This window comes from Schistocerca gregaria, chromosome 4 (genome assembly GCF_023897955.1).
Source record: "Schistocerca gregaria isolate iqSchGreg1 chromosome 4, iqSchGreg1.2, whole genome shotgun sequence".
NCBI lineage: Eukaryota > Metazoa > Arthropoda > Insecta > Orthoptera > Acrididae > Schistocerca > Schistocerca gregaria.
This window is the reverse complement of record NC_064923.1, coordinates 264,722,169-264,737,234: the sequence shown is the minus strand read 5'-3', so window position 1 is coordinate 264,737,234 and position 15,066 is coordinate 264,722,169. Positions and strand designations below refer to the sequence as shown.

Genomic DNA, 15,066 nt, shown 5'->3' with positions numbered 1-15,066 from the left:
TAGAGCACGTTGGGTGGCACGGGATACATGCGGGCGTGCATTGTCCTGTTGGAACAACAAGTTCCCTTGCCGGTCTAGGAATGGTAGAACGATGGGTTCGATGACGGTTTGGATGTACCGTGCACTATTCAGTGTCCCCTCGACGATCACCAGAGGTGTACGGCCAGTGTAGGAGATCGCTCCCCACACCATGATGCCGGGTGTTGGCCCTGTGTGCCTCGGTCGTATGCAGTCCTGATTGTGGCGCTCACCTGCACGGCGCCAAACACGCATACGACCATAATTGGCACCAAGGCAGAAGCGACTCTCATCGCTGAAGACGACACGTCTCCATTCGTCCCTCCATTCACGCCTGTCGCGACACCACTGGAGGCGGGCTGCACCATGTTGGGGCGTGAGCGGAAGACGGCCTAACGGTGTGCGGGACCGTAGCCCAGCTTCATGGAGACGGTTGCGAATGGTCCTCGTCGATACCCCAGGAGCAACAGTGTCCCTAATTTGCTGGGAAGTGGCGGTGCGGTCCCCTACGGCACTGCGTAGGATCCTACGGTCTTGGCGTGCATCCGTGCGTCGCTGCGGTCCGGTCCCAGGTCGACGAGCACGTGCACCTTCCGCCGACCACTGGCGACAACATCGATGTACTGTGGAGACCTCACGCCCCACGTGTTGTGCAATTCGGCGGTACGTCCACCCGTCCTCCCGCATGCCCACTATACGCCCTCCGTCAACTGCACATACGATTCACGTCCACGCTGTCGCGGCATGCTACCAGTGTTACAGACTGCGATGAAGCTCCATATGCCACGGCAAACTGGCTGACACTGACGGCGGCGGTGCACAAATGCTGCGCAGCTAGCGCCATTCGACTGCCAACACCGCGGTTCCTGGTGTGTCCGCTGTGCCGTGCGTGTGATCATTGCTTGTACAGCCCTCTCGCAGTGTCCGGAGCAAGTATGGTGGGTCTGACACACCGGTGTCAATGTGTTCTTTTTTCCATTTCCAGGAGTGTATATTCCTATGACATTGATTTTTATAATTCTATTAAGTAACGTATCATAATCTTGTTAAGTGTGAAGAATGTTCCAGTGCAACATTCACAAAAAATGTAAACTCGCAAAAGCTTACGTTTCTGATAGTACCAGACTTTCCTCTATATGGAGCCGAATTATCATATGGACAGGCAGCAACCAAGGCCTTAGAAGAAAGTTATGTTGTCGGATACAGTAGGCTTAGTGCGGTAGATCAAGCGATGAGAAGTTATTTGCCCCTCCCTTGCGTAGGGTTAAGGTTGTCGACTAGCCAGATATTCTGATGCCTACTACCATGGGTGTTCTCGAGTGAGCCCTTTCTCCCGTATAGATCAGAAAAAGAAGGGGTGCATTTAAGCATTGCCGATGATTACAAAGTTAGCTATACCGACGCCAGTTGCCACAGTTGCACGGTAATGTGGATGTAGCATAGTATCAAAATGGCTGGCTTCTGCAGTCAGACTTCACCAACGTGGCGGCTGGTATCTCTACGTACCAGCTTATCTGTCGGGACAGATTTGCGCTGTTGTGGGAAGCGATAACCGAGCGATCTCGCGATTAGCGGGAATGCGTGTAACATGAGCAATTACCGCCGAGTACACGATGGCGTCACGCCGCGAACTGCTACAAACAAAGGCTCCGAGCTCCAGATTCCTCTACCGCAGGGCTGACGCCCGCCGCACGAGGCCTCTCAGTTCCTTCATTGTTGAACTCGTCAGCTTCTTCTTCTTTTTCTTCGTGCTCTTTTGTTTCTTCTTTGAGTGATAGGCCGAGGAAACGTGGCTTTGTTACAGAGCTCTTCCCCAATGGACCATCTCGGTTACGCTCTGTCAACAATCTAAAGCCATCTTAAGTCTCCGCGTAGACCACTTCATCAATCGTCCTCAGCCCTCCATTGACTTCGTTCCACGGCGAAAAAATTTCCCGTAGGTAGAAACGTCGACAATAAGTTTCCAGATGTGCAAAATCCGGTCGCCAGGCGAGAGGTATCCAACTGAGTCATTATACACTGAAGAGCCAATATCGTGTAGGCCCCCATAAGCACGCAGAAGTACCCCAACACGACGTGGCGTGGACTCGACTAATGTCTGTAGTGCTGGAGCGAACTGACACCATGAATACTGCAGGGCTGCCCATAAGTCGGTAAGAGTACGATGGGCAGGAGATCTCTTCCGAACAGCACGTTGCAAGGCATCCCAGATACCCTCAATAATGTTCATGTTTGGGAAGTCTGGTGGACAGCAGATTGTTTAAACTCAGAAGAGTGTTCCTGGAGCCGCTCTGTAGCAATTATACACATGTGGGGTATCGCACTGTCCTGCTAGAATTTGCCAAGTCCGCCGGAATGCACAATGGACATGAACGGATGCAGGTGATCAGACCGAATGCTTACGTACGTGTCACCTGTCAGAGTCGTATCTAGACATATCAGGCGTCCCATATCACGCCAACTGCACACGCTCCATATAATTAAAGAGCTTGAGCAGTCTCCTGCTGACATGCAGGGTCCATGGTTCATGAGGTTGTCTCCATACCAGCACACGTCCATCTGCTCAATACAATTGGAAACGAGACGTTCGACCAGGCAACATGTTTCCGGCCATCAACAGTCCAACGTCGGTGTTGACGGGACCAGGCAGGGCATAAAGCTTTGTGTCGTACAGTCATCATGAGTATACGAGTGGGCCTTCGGCTCCGTGCCGATGATGTTTCGTTGAATGGTTGCACTTCTGTCTCGATGAACTATTCTCTTCAGTCGTCGTTGGTCCCGTTCTTGCAGGATCTTTTTCCGGTTGCAGCGTTTGTCGGAAGTTTGATGTTTTACCGAATTCCTGATATTCACGGTACACCCGTGAAATGGTCGTACGAGAAAATTCTCACTTCATTGCTACCTCGGAGATGCTGTGTCCCATGGCTCGTGCGCAGACTATGACACAACGTTCAAACTCACTTAATATTGATAAACTGTAGGAGCAGTAACCGACCTAACAACTGTGCCAGACACTTGCTGTGTTATATAGGCGTTTCCGACCGCAGAGCCGTTTACTGGCTGTTTACATATCTCTGTATTTGAATATGCATACCTATGCCAGTTTCTTTGGTGCTTCAGTGTATAAGAAAGGTAAACCTGCTGGTTAATGTCCTCCTGGTAGCTAAACAACGTTTTATGGATAATTTTTTTTGTTTTATTTTCCTTCTGAACGAAAAGATATTTGGGTAGTGACGATAAATTAGGTACCCTGTACAGTGGTATGAGAAAAAAATGACAATTAAACTCGTAAACCCTTGTTTGTGTATTACCTTTTTATAGATCTTTATTACTTATGCATATGTTTGTAAGGCTCGGTAGTTAAGTGGGTTAGTTTGTTTTAGTCGAACCGCGTTCCAATGAACCTTGTTTTGTGGAAACTAATATTATCTTCCAGACACAGTCAAAAAATGGTTCAAATGGCTCTGAGCATTATGGGACTTAACAGCTGAGGTCATCAGTCCCCTAGAACTTAGAACTACTTGAATCTAACTAACCTAAGGACATCACACACATCCATGCCGGAGGCAGGATTCGAACCTGCGACCATAGCGGTCACGCGGTGCCAGACTGAAGTGTCTAGAACTGCACTGCCACTCCGGCCGGGACCCAGTCAAGCTCAGATTCCAAAATCTTGTCGTAGTACGGGAAGCAAGTTAAAAAGTTTTCGTAATCGTTTGGGTTACTTCGTCTCAGACATCTCATCGGTCACACCGAACCTGACTGTGGCCACGTCACAATCTGGTAATATCGAAATGTATACGCAGATAGGTGATGAGTACCAGGAAAGGTAATGAGTACTAGTAGCATCTTGCATTGAATTAGTAAAGGAGCGTTCAATAAGTAACCCATCACTTTTTCTTTTCGACCAATTTCGGCTGAAAAATATGCCGAATTTGTTGTGGAACAACGTGAAATATTTCCACTTCAACCCCTGTAGTTTCCTGAAGTCCCAACAGTTGGCGCCGCTGTATGTAGCCTTCAAAATGGCGTCTGGAACGGAGGCGCGTTCTGAGTATAGAGCTCACGAAAAATCAGCGCATCACTGATTTTAATAGGCGCTTGCAGAATGTCTGAGGACACCTGGCAGTGAAAAAAAGCACGGTGAACCGTTGCGCCAGGCGTCTGTCATCGTCGCGAAAAGGTCGTGTAATCCTTGTCCCACTTCCCGTGTGCCGGGCGGCCGCACACAGCTGTGACTCCTGCAATGTTGGAACGTGCGGACACTCTCAGTCCAGGTGATGGACGGATCACAATCCAACACCTCGCTGCTCAACTGGACGTCTGTATCGGTAGTTCTGACACACTAGTCCACCAGCTGGGGTACTCAAAGTGCATGCCTACTGGATTGTTCACCGCCTAACAAAAGGACATGAAGAGCAACGGAGGACCATCTGTGTGGAATTGCTTGCGCGTTACGAGGCTGATCACTACGATTTTCTGTCGAACATTGTTACAGGCAATGAAACATGGGTTCATCGCTTCAAAGCGGAAACAAATCGACGGCGGTCCGTGGAATGGTGCCATACGGCCTCTCCCCCGTAGAAACAGTTCGAAGAAAGCCTCAGCCAGTAAAGTTATGGCGAGGTCTTCTGGGGCTCTGAAGAGGTTATTCTGTTTGATGTCTTCCCTCGTGGTGCAACTCTCAACTCTGAACTGTATTGTGCTATCCCTAGGAAATTGAAGGAATGACTTCGGAGTGTTGGTCGCCACAAAAATACAATCGCTGACAGTGAACCCAATGCGTGGGATTGTTGCAGCGTTCATGTGTGGTCTGGCATTGTCATGCTGAAGGAGAGAGTGCTCCATGTGTGGATCAACTCTTAGAATTCGAAACGCAATGACAACATGCTGTATCTCACGCACCGACATAGTAAGCTACAGTTCGAAGCCCTCTAGCGGCAGAGGACTGCGAATATGTAGAGATGAAGAGTAAAGATGTAGAATTTTGAAACTTCCTGGCAAATAAAAACTGTGCGTCGGGCCGAGACTCGAACTCTGAACTTTTGCCGCAAGTAGAGTGTCAATAATTTTTTTTATTTAAAAAGCTTCAAGAGTTTCCTCATAAAAATTCGGAGGCACTACTTTTCAGCACGTCCTCCTACTGTGTTGTATTGTATGGAACCAGGGACCTAGAGACGACGGAGAGGCTTCGACCCCGCCGTAGCCCGAAGTGGAACACAACCCCACAACTGGCTACAGCAGTCCACTCACCCCACCGCCGCCCAACACGGTTATTGTGCAGTTCGGCCCCCAGTGGACCCCCACGAGTACGTCTCACACCAGAGAGTGTAATCCCAAATTTTGCGTGGTAGAGTAATTATGGTGTACGCGTAAGTGGAGAAAGTGTTTGCGCAGTAATCGCCGACATAGTGTAACTGAGGGGGGGGGGGGGGGGGGATAAGGGGAACTAGCCCGCATTCGCCGAGGCAGATGGAAAACCGCCTAAAACCCATCCACAGACTGGCCGGCACACCGGACCTCGACACTAAATCCGCCGGGCGGATTCGTGCCGGGGACCGGCACGCCTTCCCGGCCGGAAAGCAGTGCGTCAAACCGCACGGCTAACCGGACGGGCCGCACGTCGTCGTAAGCGAGGCTCTACAAATTGACTGCAGCTTTTCAGCACAGCGAATTGAATGTGAATTATATGTAAGGGATTACCAGTAGTAATAAATGGATGCCTACCTGTCACCAGATGTGCTGCAATTTTCACCAGAAATATAGATATCCATCAAGAACTGGAAGCAGACACGTTCATAGAGAAAGGAAAAGTAAAAGAAAATGAATGAGAAAATACGAATTATATGGGAAAGTGTCAGGCAGCCCCTCCAAAATATAGCGCAAAATTTAAAGTGCCAGAATCCTAAAAAGAATATGAGGAGCATATTACGGCATGAGATGAGAAAGATATGTATAACATGTAGCAGAAACAACCGAACCATGATGACTCATTGAAGATCTACCCAATATTGTTTGTGCGTCTTTGGCTCATTATCCAGTACAGTAACTTTTAGGTACAGTGATTGTGCGTTGTCGTTTATTCTTGATATTTTTCTTTCCATTTTTTGTGTATAATGGTTCGGTTTAAATTTCATCGATCTCTCCGATCTTACCTCACCGCTGGTGTTCACTTAGGTGTATGTGATGGTTTTCCAGGGTGTCATGTCCATGGTTATGAAATATCAGTAGATGTAGATTTCATTCGCCTGAAATTGCGATCTACCCGCAAGAATCCTCCACATTTACACCCATTCCTTCGACACGGCGAAAGAGGTCGTTCCACGTTTGTTGGGCTGCTTTCCTCTTGTCACACATATATTCTCAATTGTAGCCTTATAATCGAAGCGTACGTCAGACCGTTAATATACATGTGCTTGTGTGAAGCGAGAAGGAAATATTCCGCCTTTGTGTAGCTGTATCAGAAACGTGTTCTGAGTAAATGAACATATTAAATCCTCCGACGTGCATAATTCTGACGGTCCAATCAGATAAAAAATGTTCAAATGTGTGTGAAATCTTATGGGACTTAACTGCTAAATTATCCAAAGGACAAACACACATACACACATGCCTGAGGGAGGACTCGAACCTCAGCCGGGACCAGCCCCACAGTCCATGACTGAAGCGACAGGCAAACCATGGTCAGGAAGACCTCATGGACTGACGGACAGGGGCCGTTGAGGATTCAGGAGGGTGGCTGCAAAAAACTGCACTAATTCAAAGGAAGGAATCTCTGGTCTTTAGTTGCAAAGCGCTACAAACATTCCAGTTAGCACAATGACCTGCACATTTCTTTAGTCATTGCTAAACGGCGTTTGAGTTGCTGTAAAGACCGGTGTCACTACAGAGTGGATGACTGGAAGCCAGTGATTTAGAGTGATGAATCACGCTATGCCCTGTGGCGATCCGACTAAAGGGGTTGGGTTTTTGATGAATACCTCACGAAAGTTACCTACGATAATGTGTAGTGCCTACGATGATATGTAGTGCCAGTAGCGAAGTATGGAGGAGGGGGAGGATCTGAACAAATTTTACAGCATTGTATACTGGATGCGGTAGAGGAACAGTGCGGCGACCTTGACTGCTGGTATTATAATGACTGTGGACCCTCGCATAAAACATCTGTGAGGCAATGGTTTGTGGACAAGAACATTCCCGAAATGTGCTGTCGTGCCCAAGAGTACCTGGTGAGCTAGAATGTCGACTTCGCTCCAGACCCCAGCGTCCAACATCACTCTTCAATTTTTTCGGCAGTTTAGAGAGAACGGCCCGTCATTCCTCCACAGAGATTCCGACACACCGAAAGCTTCCATTCAGTCCTTATTGACCGGTACGGTGTGGCAGTTGAATATAGCGAAGCGAAAGCCGAAGTTTTTAAATTTCACGTTCAAGAAATCGTTCACACATGAGACTCGTGGAAACATACCGTCATTTGACCATCGGACGGACTCCCGTACGGGTAGTAATAAGCAAAATGGTTCAAATGGCTCTGAGCACTATGGGACGCAACTGCTGTGGTGATCAGTCCCCTAGAACTTAGTACTACTTAAACCTAACTAACCTAAGGACATCACACACATACATGCCCGAGGCAGGATTTGAACATGCGACCGTAGCAGTCGCACGGTTCCGGACTGCGCGCCTAGAACCGCGAGACCACCGCGGCCGGGTAATAAGCACCCCTGGCGTAGACAAACAACTCAGAGATTTGAAAGCAAATACATCACCAGGTCCGGACGGAATCATGATTCGGTTTTACGAAGAGTACGCTACGGCATTGGCCCCTTGACTAACCTGCACTTATGGTGAATCTTTCACCCAGCACAAAGTCCCATGTGACTGGAAAAAAGCACAGATGACTCTGCTATACAAGAAGGGTAAAAGAACGACCCGCAAAATTACAGACCAACGTCCCTAACTCCGGTTTGCTGCAAAATACTTGAACATATTCTCAGTTCGAATATATTAAACTTTTTTGAGACTGAGAAACTTATACCCACGAATCAGCATATTTTTAGAAAGCACCGGTAGTGCGAATGCTCCATTGCAGGCTGTTAACGAGTGGCTCGAAAACTTCTTAAAAAATAGAACCTAGTATTGTGTCCTCCACGGCGATTGTTCATCAGAGACAAGGTTATGGTTATGAGTGCCCGACGGAAGTGTGAGAGGACCACTGTTGTTGTCTATATACATAAACTATTCGGGAAACAGAGTTGGCACCAATCTGCGGTAGTTTGCTGATGATGCTGTGGTGTACAGTACGGTGTCGAAGTTCAGAGACTGTGGGAAGATACAAGACTACTTAGATAAAATTTCCAGTTGATGTGATGAATGGTTGCTAGCTCTAAATGTAGAAAAATGTAAGTTATGCGGATGAGTAGAAAGAACAAACCCATAATGATCGCATACAGTATTACTAGTTTCCTGCTTGACAGAGTCAAGTCGCTTAAATATCTGGGCGTGACGTTGGAAAGCGATAAGAAATGGAAGGAGCATACGAGAACTGTGGTAGGGAAGGGGAATGGTCGATTTCGATTTATTGGGAGAATTTTAGGAAAGAGTGGTTCACCTGTAAAGGGGACCGCATATAGGATACTGGTGCGACCTATTCTTGAGTACTGCTCGAGTACTTGGAATCCGCATGCGGTCGGATTGAAGGAAGACATCCGACGCAATTCGGATACGGGTTGCCAGATTTGTTACCGTTAGGTTTGAACAACACGTAAGTGTTACTGAGATGCTTAGGGAACTCAAATGGTAATCCCTGGAGGGACGGTCACGTTCTTTTCGAGAAGCACTATTGAGAAAATTTAGAGAACCGCCATCTGTAGCTGACTGCCACACGAATCTACTGCCGCCAACATACATCGCGCGTAAGGACCACGAAGATAAGAAACGAGAAATTGGGGCTCATACGGAGGCATATAGATGGTTGTTTTGCCCTCGCACTGTTTTCGAGTGGAACAGAAAAGGAAATGACCACTAAAGGTACAGGGTACCCTCCGCCACCCACAGTACGATGTCTTGCGAAGTATTTATGTAGATGTAGAAAGTGTCCCCAGCATACATCAAGCCGTCATAATGGTGAACGGTGGACACGTCCGATGCTGATGTCCACTAACAGATGTCCGGATTCTTTTGGTCGGAGCAAACCGCCCAAGCAGCGTCAGTTAAAAAGACCTTGATCAGGCCATGAGCCAAACGATTAAATAAATAAAGCAAAAATTCAGGAATTGCAAAAGAAGTGATTAAACGATGTTGACACGCTACGTACCTGCCGTTACCCAGAACACGATGACTTGCAGAGTAGCGATGTAAAAGTAGTACCTCGAGCAAAGTAACCGCGGATACCTGGCAGTTGGTCATTAGAAGCACGTAGTTGCTAGTGCAACCAGACGCGCAGTGTACGGATCATTTTCGCTGAACTGGTGGCCGTTGGCGGGACAGAAATGCTTGGCACGCAGGAGACGGCAGCGCGAGATGTGCCAAGAAGAGCGTGGCTTTGCGGAACGGCGAGCTGCGTGTCTCTCCAAGTCGTGACGGTCGCTGAACTTTGGAGCTGGTTCTCCCCCGCGGGAACACGGAGCGAAGCCTTGGCGTTGATGCGCTTTCTAAGCAGAAAAGATCTCTGCAAGCAATCTACAGCATGTATCCGGACCACCATCCGAGAACAGGGTTGCAGGCACAAAGAGGTCCGACCGCAGTCACGTGAACGCGACAGTCCACAGCAGACAATAGCCATGGTGCTACGGACTACATAACTCAAGTTCAGAACATTTCATACCCTCTCAAAAACTCAGATCAAGTGTTCCAGATTTCCTAGAAATGCGGAGACGTGATGGACGACCGCGCATTTTGATTTCCCGATGTTATCGAGCAATGGACAACTCATTCGAACGAACAGGAAATTATGCACAGGCGGCTTTATAAATAAACTCAAAATTCATTGAAATTGATCACGATGTATAAATATCAATTGCGGTTGCATACACGAAATTTATTTGCGAATGTCTAACTAGTATCGTTCTAACAGCTCCTCTTCAGCGGTAACTACAGAAAAGAAAATTAGGAAGGAAGATTAGGGCTTAACGTGCAGTCGACGGCATGGTCATTAAAGAGAGAACAAAATCTCGGAAGGATGACGAAGGTAATCACTTGTGTCATTTTCAAAAGAACCATCCCGGCACTTGTCTTAAGGCCAGATACTCATTCAAAATAGACAAAATAGCATTTTTTGAAAGGTATATGTGTCTAGAATGTTGGGAAGAAAACGTTTTTTAATCCGTGCGTTATGCGGTACAGAAGTTTTTGCAGTCAATTGGTCGAGGCAATGTCACGGCCGCTGTGGGACGATCTCAGCCGGAGAAAACTTGTTGTGCCGTTGACGAACGTTCACAAAAGATTTATTTTACAGTATGCATATGCACACGTAGTTGCCGAAAACGCTGCCGAACAATGTGTACAGGCTGCCGAATGCAGCATATCCAGCTCAGCCAGATCGACTTTTCTCGCCACGAAGATCGAGGGAATCGCTCTCCAGGAACAATTCGAGATAGAGGATGGATTGATATACCGCCTCGGAATTGCGAACTAAACGTAAGTAACGAAAACATTTTTTTCTGATCAAATTTTGGTCAAAACATAGTTTTTAGTTCACCATATTGTATTCGCTATTTTGCATTTTGAAATTATAACTTCAGATTTGTGTTCAGCGATATCAAAAATATGGAATAACACGTACTTTTTATGCAAATTGAACTAATGGTATATACGAAAACTTTCCCTAAACTTTAAACAGGTTTTTCTCAAGAAACAATTTTTCAAAACTGAGTGCAGCATAAAAGAAGAACAGTTCAAACTTTTAAGTTTTACCTTTGACATCCGAAAAGTGATTACTTTTCTTGGGAGCTTATACCTATAATACATGAAATTTGTTATTGTTAACTATTTTTTGTAAAGCAATAAAGAGTTACATGAAATTTGTTAATATTAAATATTTTTTGCGCTGCCGTAAAGAGTGAAAAAAAACTCAAATTTCGAGTTAGCACCATATCGTTAAATTTAAGGTAATTTCATTGTGGTCAGTATAAGCTTCTGTAAATTTAAAGTAGTATAGACTGATGTTATTCATTTTTGATTTCAAATACTTCCTAAGTGGCTACACTGCACGCAGTCTGCGTACTTCAGACTCGCACGTCCTTGATCAATCAATAATTACGGGCGCCATTTTGTCTTCTAGAAAAAGTTCAAAGTATGAGCAATCATACTTCCCACACAGCCCCTTTGTATGTCTTTTCACTGTCTCAAAAAATTTTCCAAGATTTGCCTATTTTTTGCTCATTTGATTCAGAACTTGGCTATAAGCGATTCACAGAAACTACGGAAACATAAATCTGGACGGCCAGATGGGGAATTTGAGGCTTTATTTTCCCCGAAGCGAGTGCTACATGCTAACCACTGCACCATACCTCGGTGCTATGGGGAACAGTCAAGGAAATACCAGTAATACTATACTGACGGAAAAAAACACAACACCAAGGAGTTGTGCGACATAAACGAGAGTTGGTAGGCGTGTTTCTACATCTGAAGTAACACGTCTATTCATTTCGCACCAGTCGCGTAAGAGTAGCGCTAATGCAAGTCAGGTTTGCTTTCAGTACACGGCGTTGTAACGGTCGTGAGCGATAGTTACCGTGGAGGTGGATGTGGTGAGTTGATATTAGTTAAGAGTACTTTTGAGACGACAAAGACACCGTAATCAACACCTCACAGAGTTTGAACGAGGCCGTGTAACAGGGTTACGAGAAGCCGGATGTTCCTTCTGCTATGCAGCAGTAAGACTTGGCAGGAATGTAGCCGCTGTACATGGTTGCTGGCAGTGGTGGTCATGAGAATGTACGGTCGCAAGAAGACCGGGCTCCGGAGGGTCACTTAGTGCTACCGAGAGGGAAGACCATCGTGTTCGGCGTAAGGTCTGGCGCACCGCAGTGCATCTGGAGCAGCAATTTGAGCCGCAATTGGCACCACAGTGACACAACGACCTGTTACTAATGGGTTACTTCAAGGACAGCTCAGAGCCAGACGCCCTGTAGCGTACATACCACTGACCCCAAACCACCGCCATATGCGACTTCAGTAGTGTCAAGCGACAGCTCATTTGAGAGCAGGGTGGAGGTCTGTTGTGTTTTCTGATGAAATCTGGTTCCGTGTCGGTGCCAGTGATGGCCGTTTGCTGGCTAGGAGGAGGCCAGTTGAGAGCCTACAACCCACTTGTCTGCTTACCAGACACACTTGATAGAAACCTGGAGTTATGGTCTGGAGAAAGATTTCGTATGACAGCAGGAGCACTCTCGTGGTAATCCCAAGCACGCCAGTTGAAAATTTGTACGCCAGTCTGATGACTCGATCTATTTTGCTGCAATTCGTAAACAGTATTCCATGGTGTGTTTTCCAACAGGTTAACGCTCGATCACATACCGCTGTTGTAACCCAACATGCTCTGTAGAGTGTCGACATGTTGTCTTGACCTATTCGATCACCAGATCTGTCTCCAATCGAGCACAATGGGACATCAGCGGCCGACAACCCCAGCATCATCCACGGACAGCATTAACCGTCCCTGTATTGACCTACAAAGTGCAACAGGCTTGGGTCTCCATCCCACAAACTGACATTCGCCATCTGTACAACGCATGCACGTTTGCATGCTTGCATTCAACATTCTGGCGGTTTCATCGGTTATTAATGTACCAGCATTTCACATTTGCAATGGCTCATCTCGCGCTTGCATTAACTTGTGATCTCTCAAATACATAATGTTACCTAGACAAATGTATTCCCAAAATTTCATTACTCTATATTAATTATATTTTGGTATTGTGATTTTTTCCGTCAGTGTATATCAAAGCGCACGTAAAAACGAAGACGATAATTATCAAATTGCTTATAAACTACGTTACTCTTTTGCTAACTATAAGACTAGATTTGACCACTATCAGGAACCGGACATTTGGACTTTTCAAAGAATTTGTCCGTCTTGCCGAGCAATGTTTTCATATTTTTTAAGGTTTTGAAACTGTATCATTGTTTGCTCCTATGATCATATTTGCACAGTTGTTTGGCTGTGAGAGAGCCAGTGAGCAGACAGGCACAATCTTGCGAGAATTTTTTTCTCTTATATTAGTGTATCAACAAGGAAATATTTTATGAATATTAGCTTCACTTCTGGGAAAAAATAATTTGTATGGTAGTTAGTAATCTAGCTTTTTTTAAACATTGTTCTAGGAAACAGAGACCTAATAGTATTATAATTATTTAGTAAACACAATGGTCGCGTTTACGTTGTTACTTTTTATTTGTTGTTGACCGGTTTCGATCTGTTACAGAGAACATTATCAGATCTATTATCCGTGGTGGTAGTAGGAATCCTTCATGTGGAACAGGCTCGCCCGTGCTGACGTCGAGAAAATTGAAAAGTGTTCTTAACGCCAGCACGGACGTGATAATAAACATGATTGGCTCAAATGGCTCTAAGCGCTATGGGACTTAACTTCTGAGGTCATCAGTCCCCTAAAACTTAGAACTACTTAAAACTAACTAACCTAAGGACATCACACACATCCATGCCCGAGTTAGGATTATAACCTGCGACCGTAGCGGTGGCGCAGTTCCAGACTGTAGCGCCTAGAACCCCTCGGCCACCCCGGCCGGCAATAAACATGATTCGCAACGATAATAAAAACTATGGCCGTTCTGCTTTTGGCTATTGTAGCAAAAGGCAATACTATAGACTGTTGCAACAAAAGTAAAAAAGTAAAAAAGGACGACACTTGGGAAGATAACTGAGAGAAAAGGGGTACAAGAATTAAAGTGATAATGGGAGAAAGAGAATTACGTTGGACTGAAGCACTTTCTATCTCAGTAATAAGTTAAACTGCCGATATTCTTTTTATCGCTACTGCTAATGCATGCATACACTTCAGTTGTTTATTACTTGCTGCGCGGGGTTAGCCGAGCGATCTAGGGGTGCTGCAGTCATGGATTATGCGGCTGATCCCGGCGGAGGTTAGAGTCCTCCCTCGGGCATGAGTGTGTGTATTTGTCCTTAGGGTAATTTAGGTTGAGTCGTGTGTAAGCTTAGGGACTGATGACCTTAGGAGTTAAGTCCCATAAGATTTCACACACATTTGAACATTTTTTTTATTATTATTTCTCAACTAAGACATTTCTTACACGCTCGTCTTTGTGCGCCGCTAGCAGGCAAACAAACAGACGCGCGCGCCACACATTTCCTACAATTAACAAAATTTCTTCGGACATCATTTAGTTTGAAAAAATGCAATCTCAACATTTTTTGTCTGCACCTGTTGTGCCTTTGTATGTATTTCCGCCCTGCACTTATGTCAACCGGTAGCTATACTAAATGCTACAACTTATTCCTTTCATTAGTATTTACCTTCAAAGATCTTGGGAAAACAGGCTGTGTCCTCGATTACGTCACTACTGACTGGGCACCAGGCCTGCGAAAAAAGACAGAAACCATAAGTTTGCATATCATGTTAAAAGTTGAGCAGTATCCACTAATTCTTTGTAAATCTCGCGCAAAATAATGCATCGTCGCAACGTCATGTAGACACAAATACAAGTTTTACTTTATCCACAATGGATACGAGGATATGGTTGTTAAAATCAATGTTAAAATGTAGGCTCAGCGACCTATTACAATGCGAAAGCACTGAAACTGACACATTTCGAGGGAGCAAGCGTCATCATCAGAATTATTCTACAAGAATCATATGGTAAAAATATTCAAAATTCGTGTTCACTTCTCTCGTAACCGAAACACGGTTATCTTTGCAAACGGGCTTGTCTCATGCATGAGCACAGCTGAGATATAAATAAATGTCGAGCATCAACTGCTGACTTGCACCAGGCACTGGTCATCCGTAAATCTATATACATTTTGTAACAATTTCCTAACTACGTCAACTTCTTGTACATAACTGT

General features: G+C 45.7%; 1 protein-coding gene across 7 annotated transcripts in view; it reads right to left on the bottom strand.

Annotated features, from left to right (window-relative positions):
• The window catches only part of LOC126267997 (myosin heavy chain 95F), a 380,222-nt gene that overhangs the window by 269,989 nt on the left and 95,167 nt on the right, over positions 1 to 15,066 (bottom strand). For 6 of the 7 annotated variants that reach the window (XM_049973362.1, XM_049973367.1, XM_049973370.1 and 3 more), the window contains exon 2: positions 14,516 to 14,579. The exons of the other annotated variant lie outside the window; for it this stretch is intronic. The gene's annotated coding sequence lies outside the window, so the exon portion shown is untranslated. The remainder of the gene's footprint in view (positions 1 to 14,515; positions 14,580 to 15,066) is intronic. 7 annotated transcript variants of the gene reach the window in all.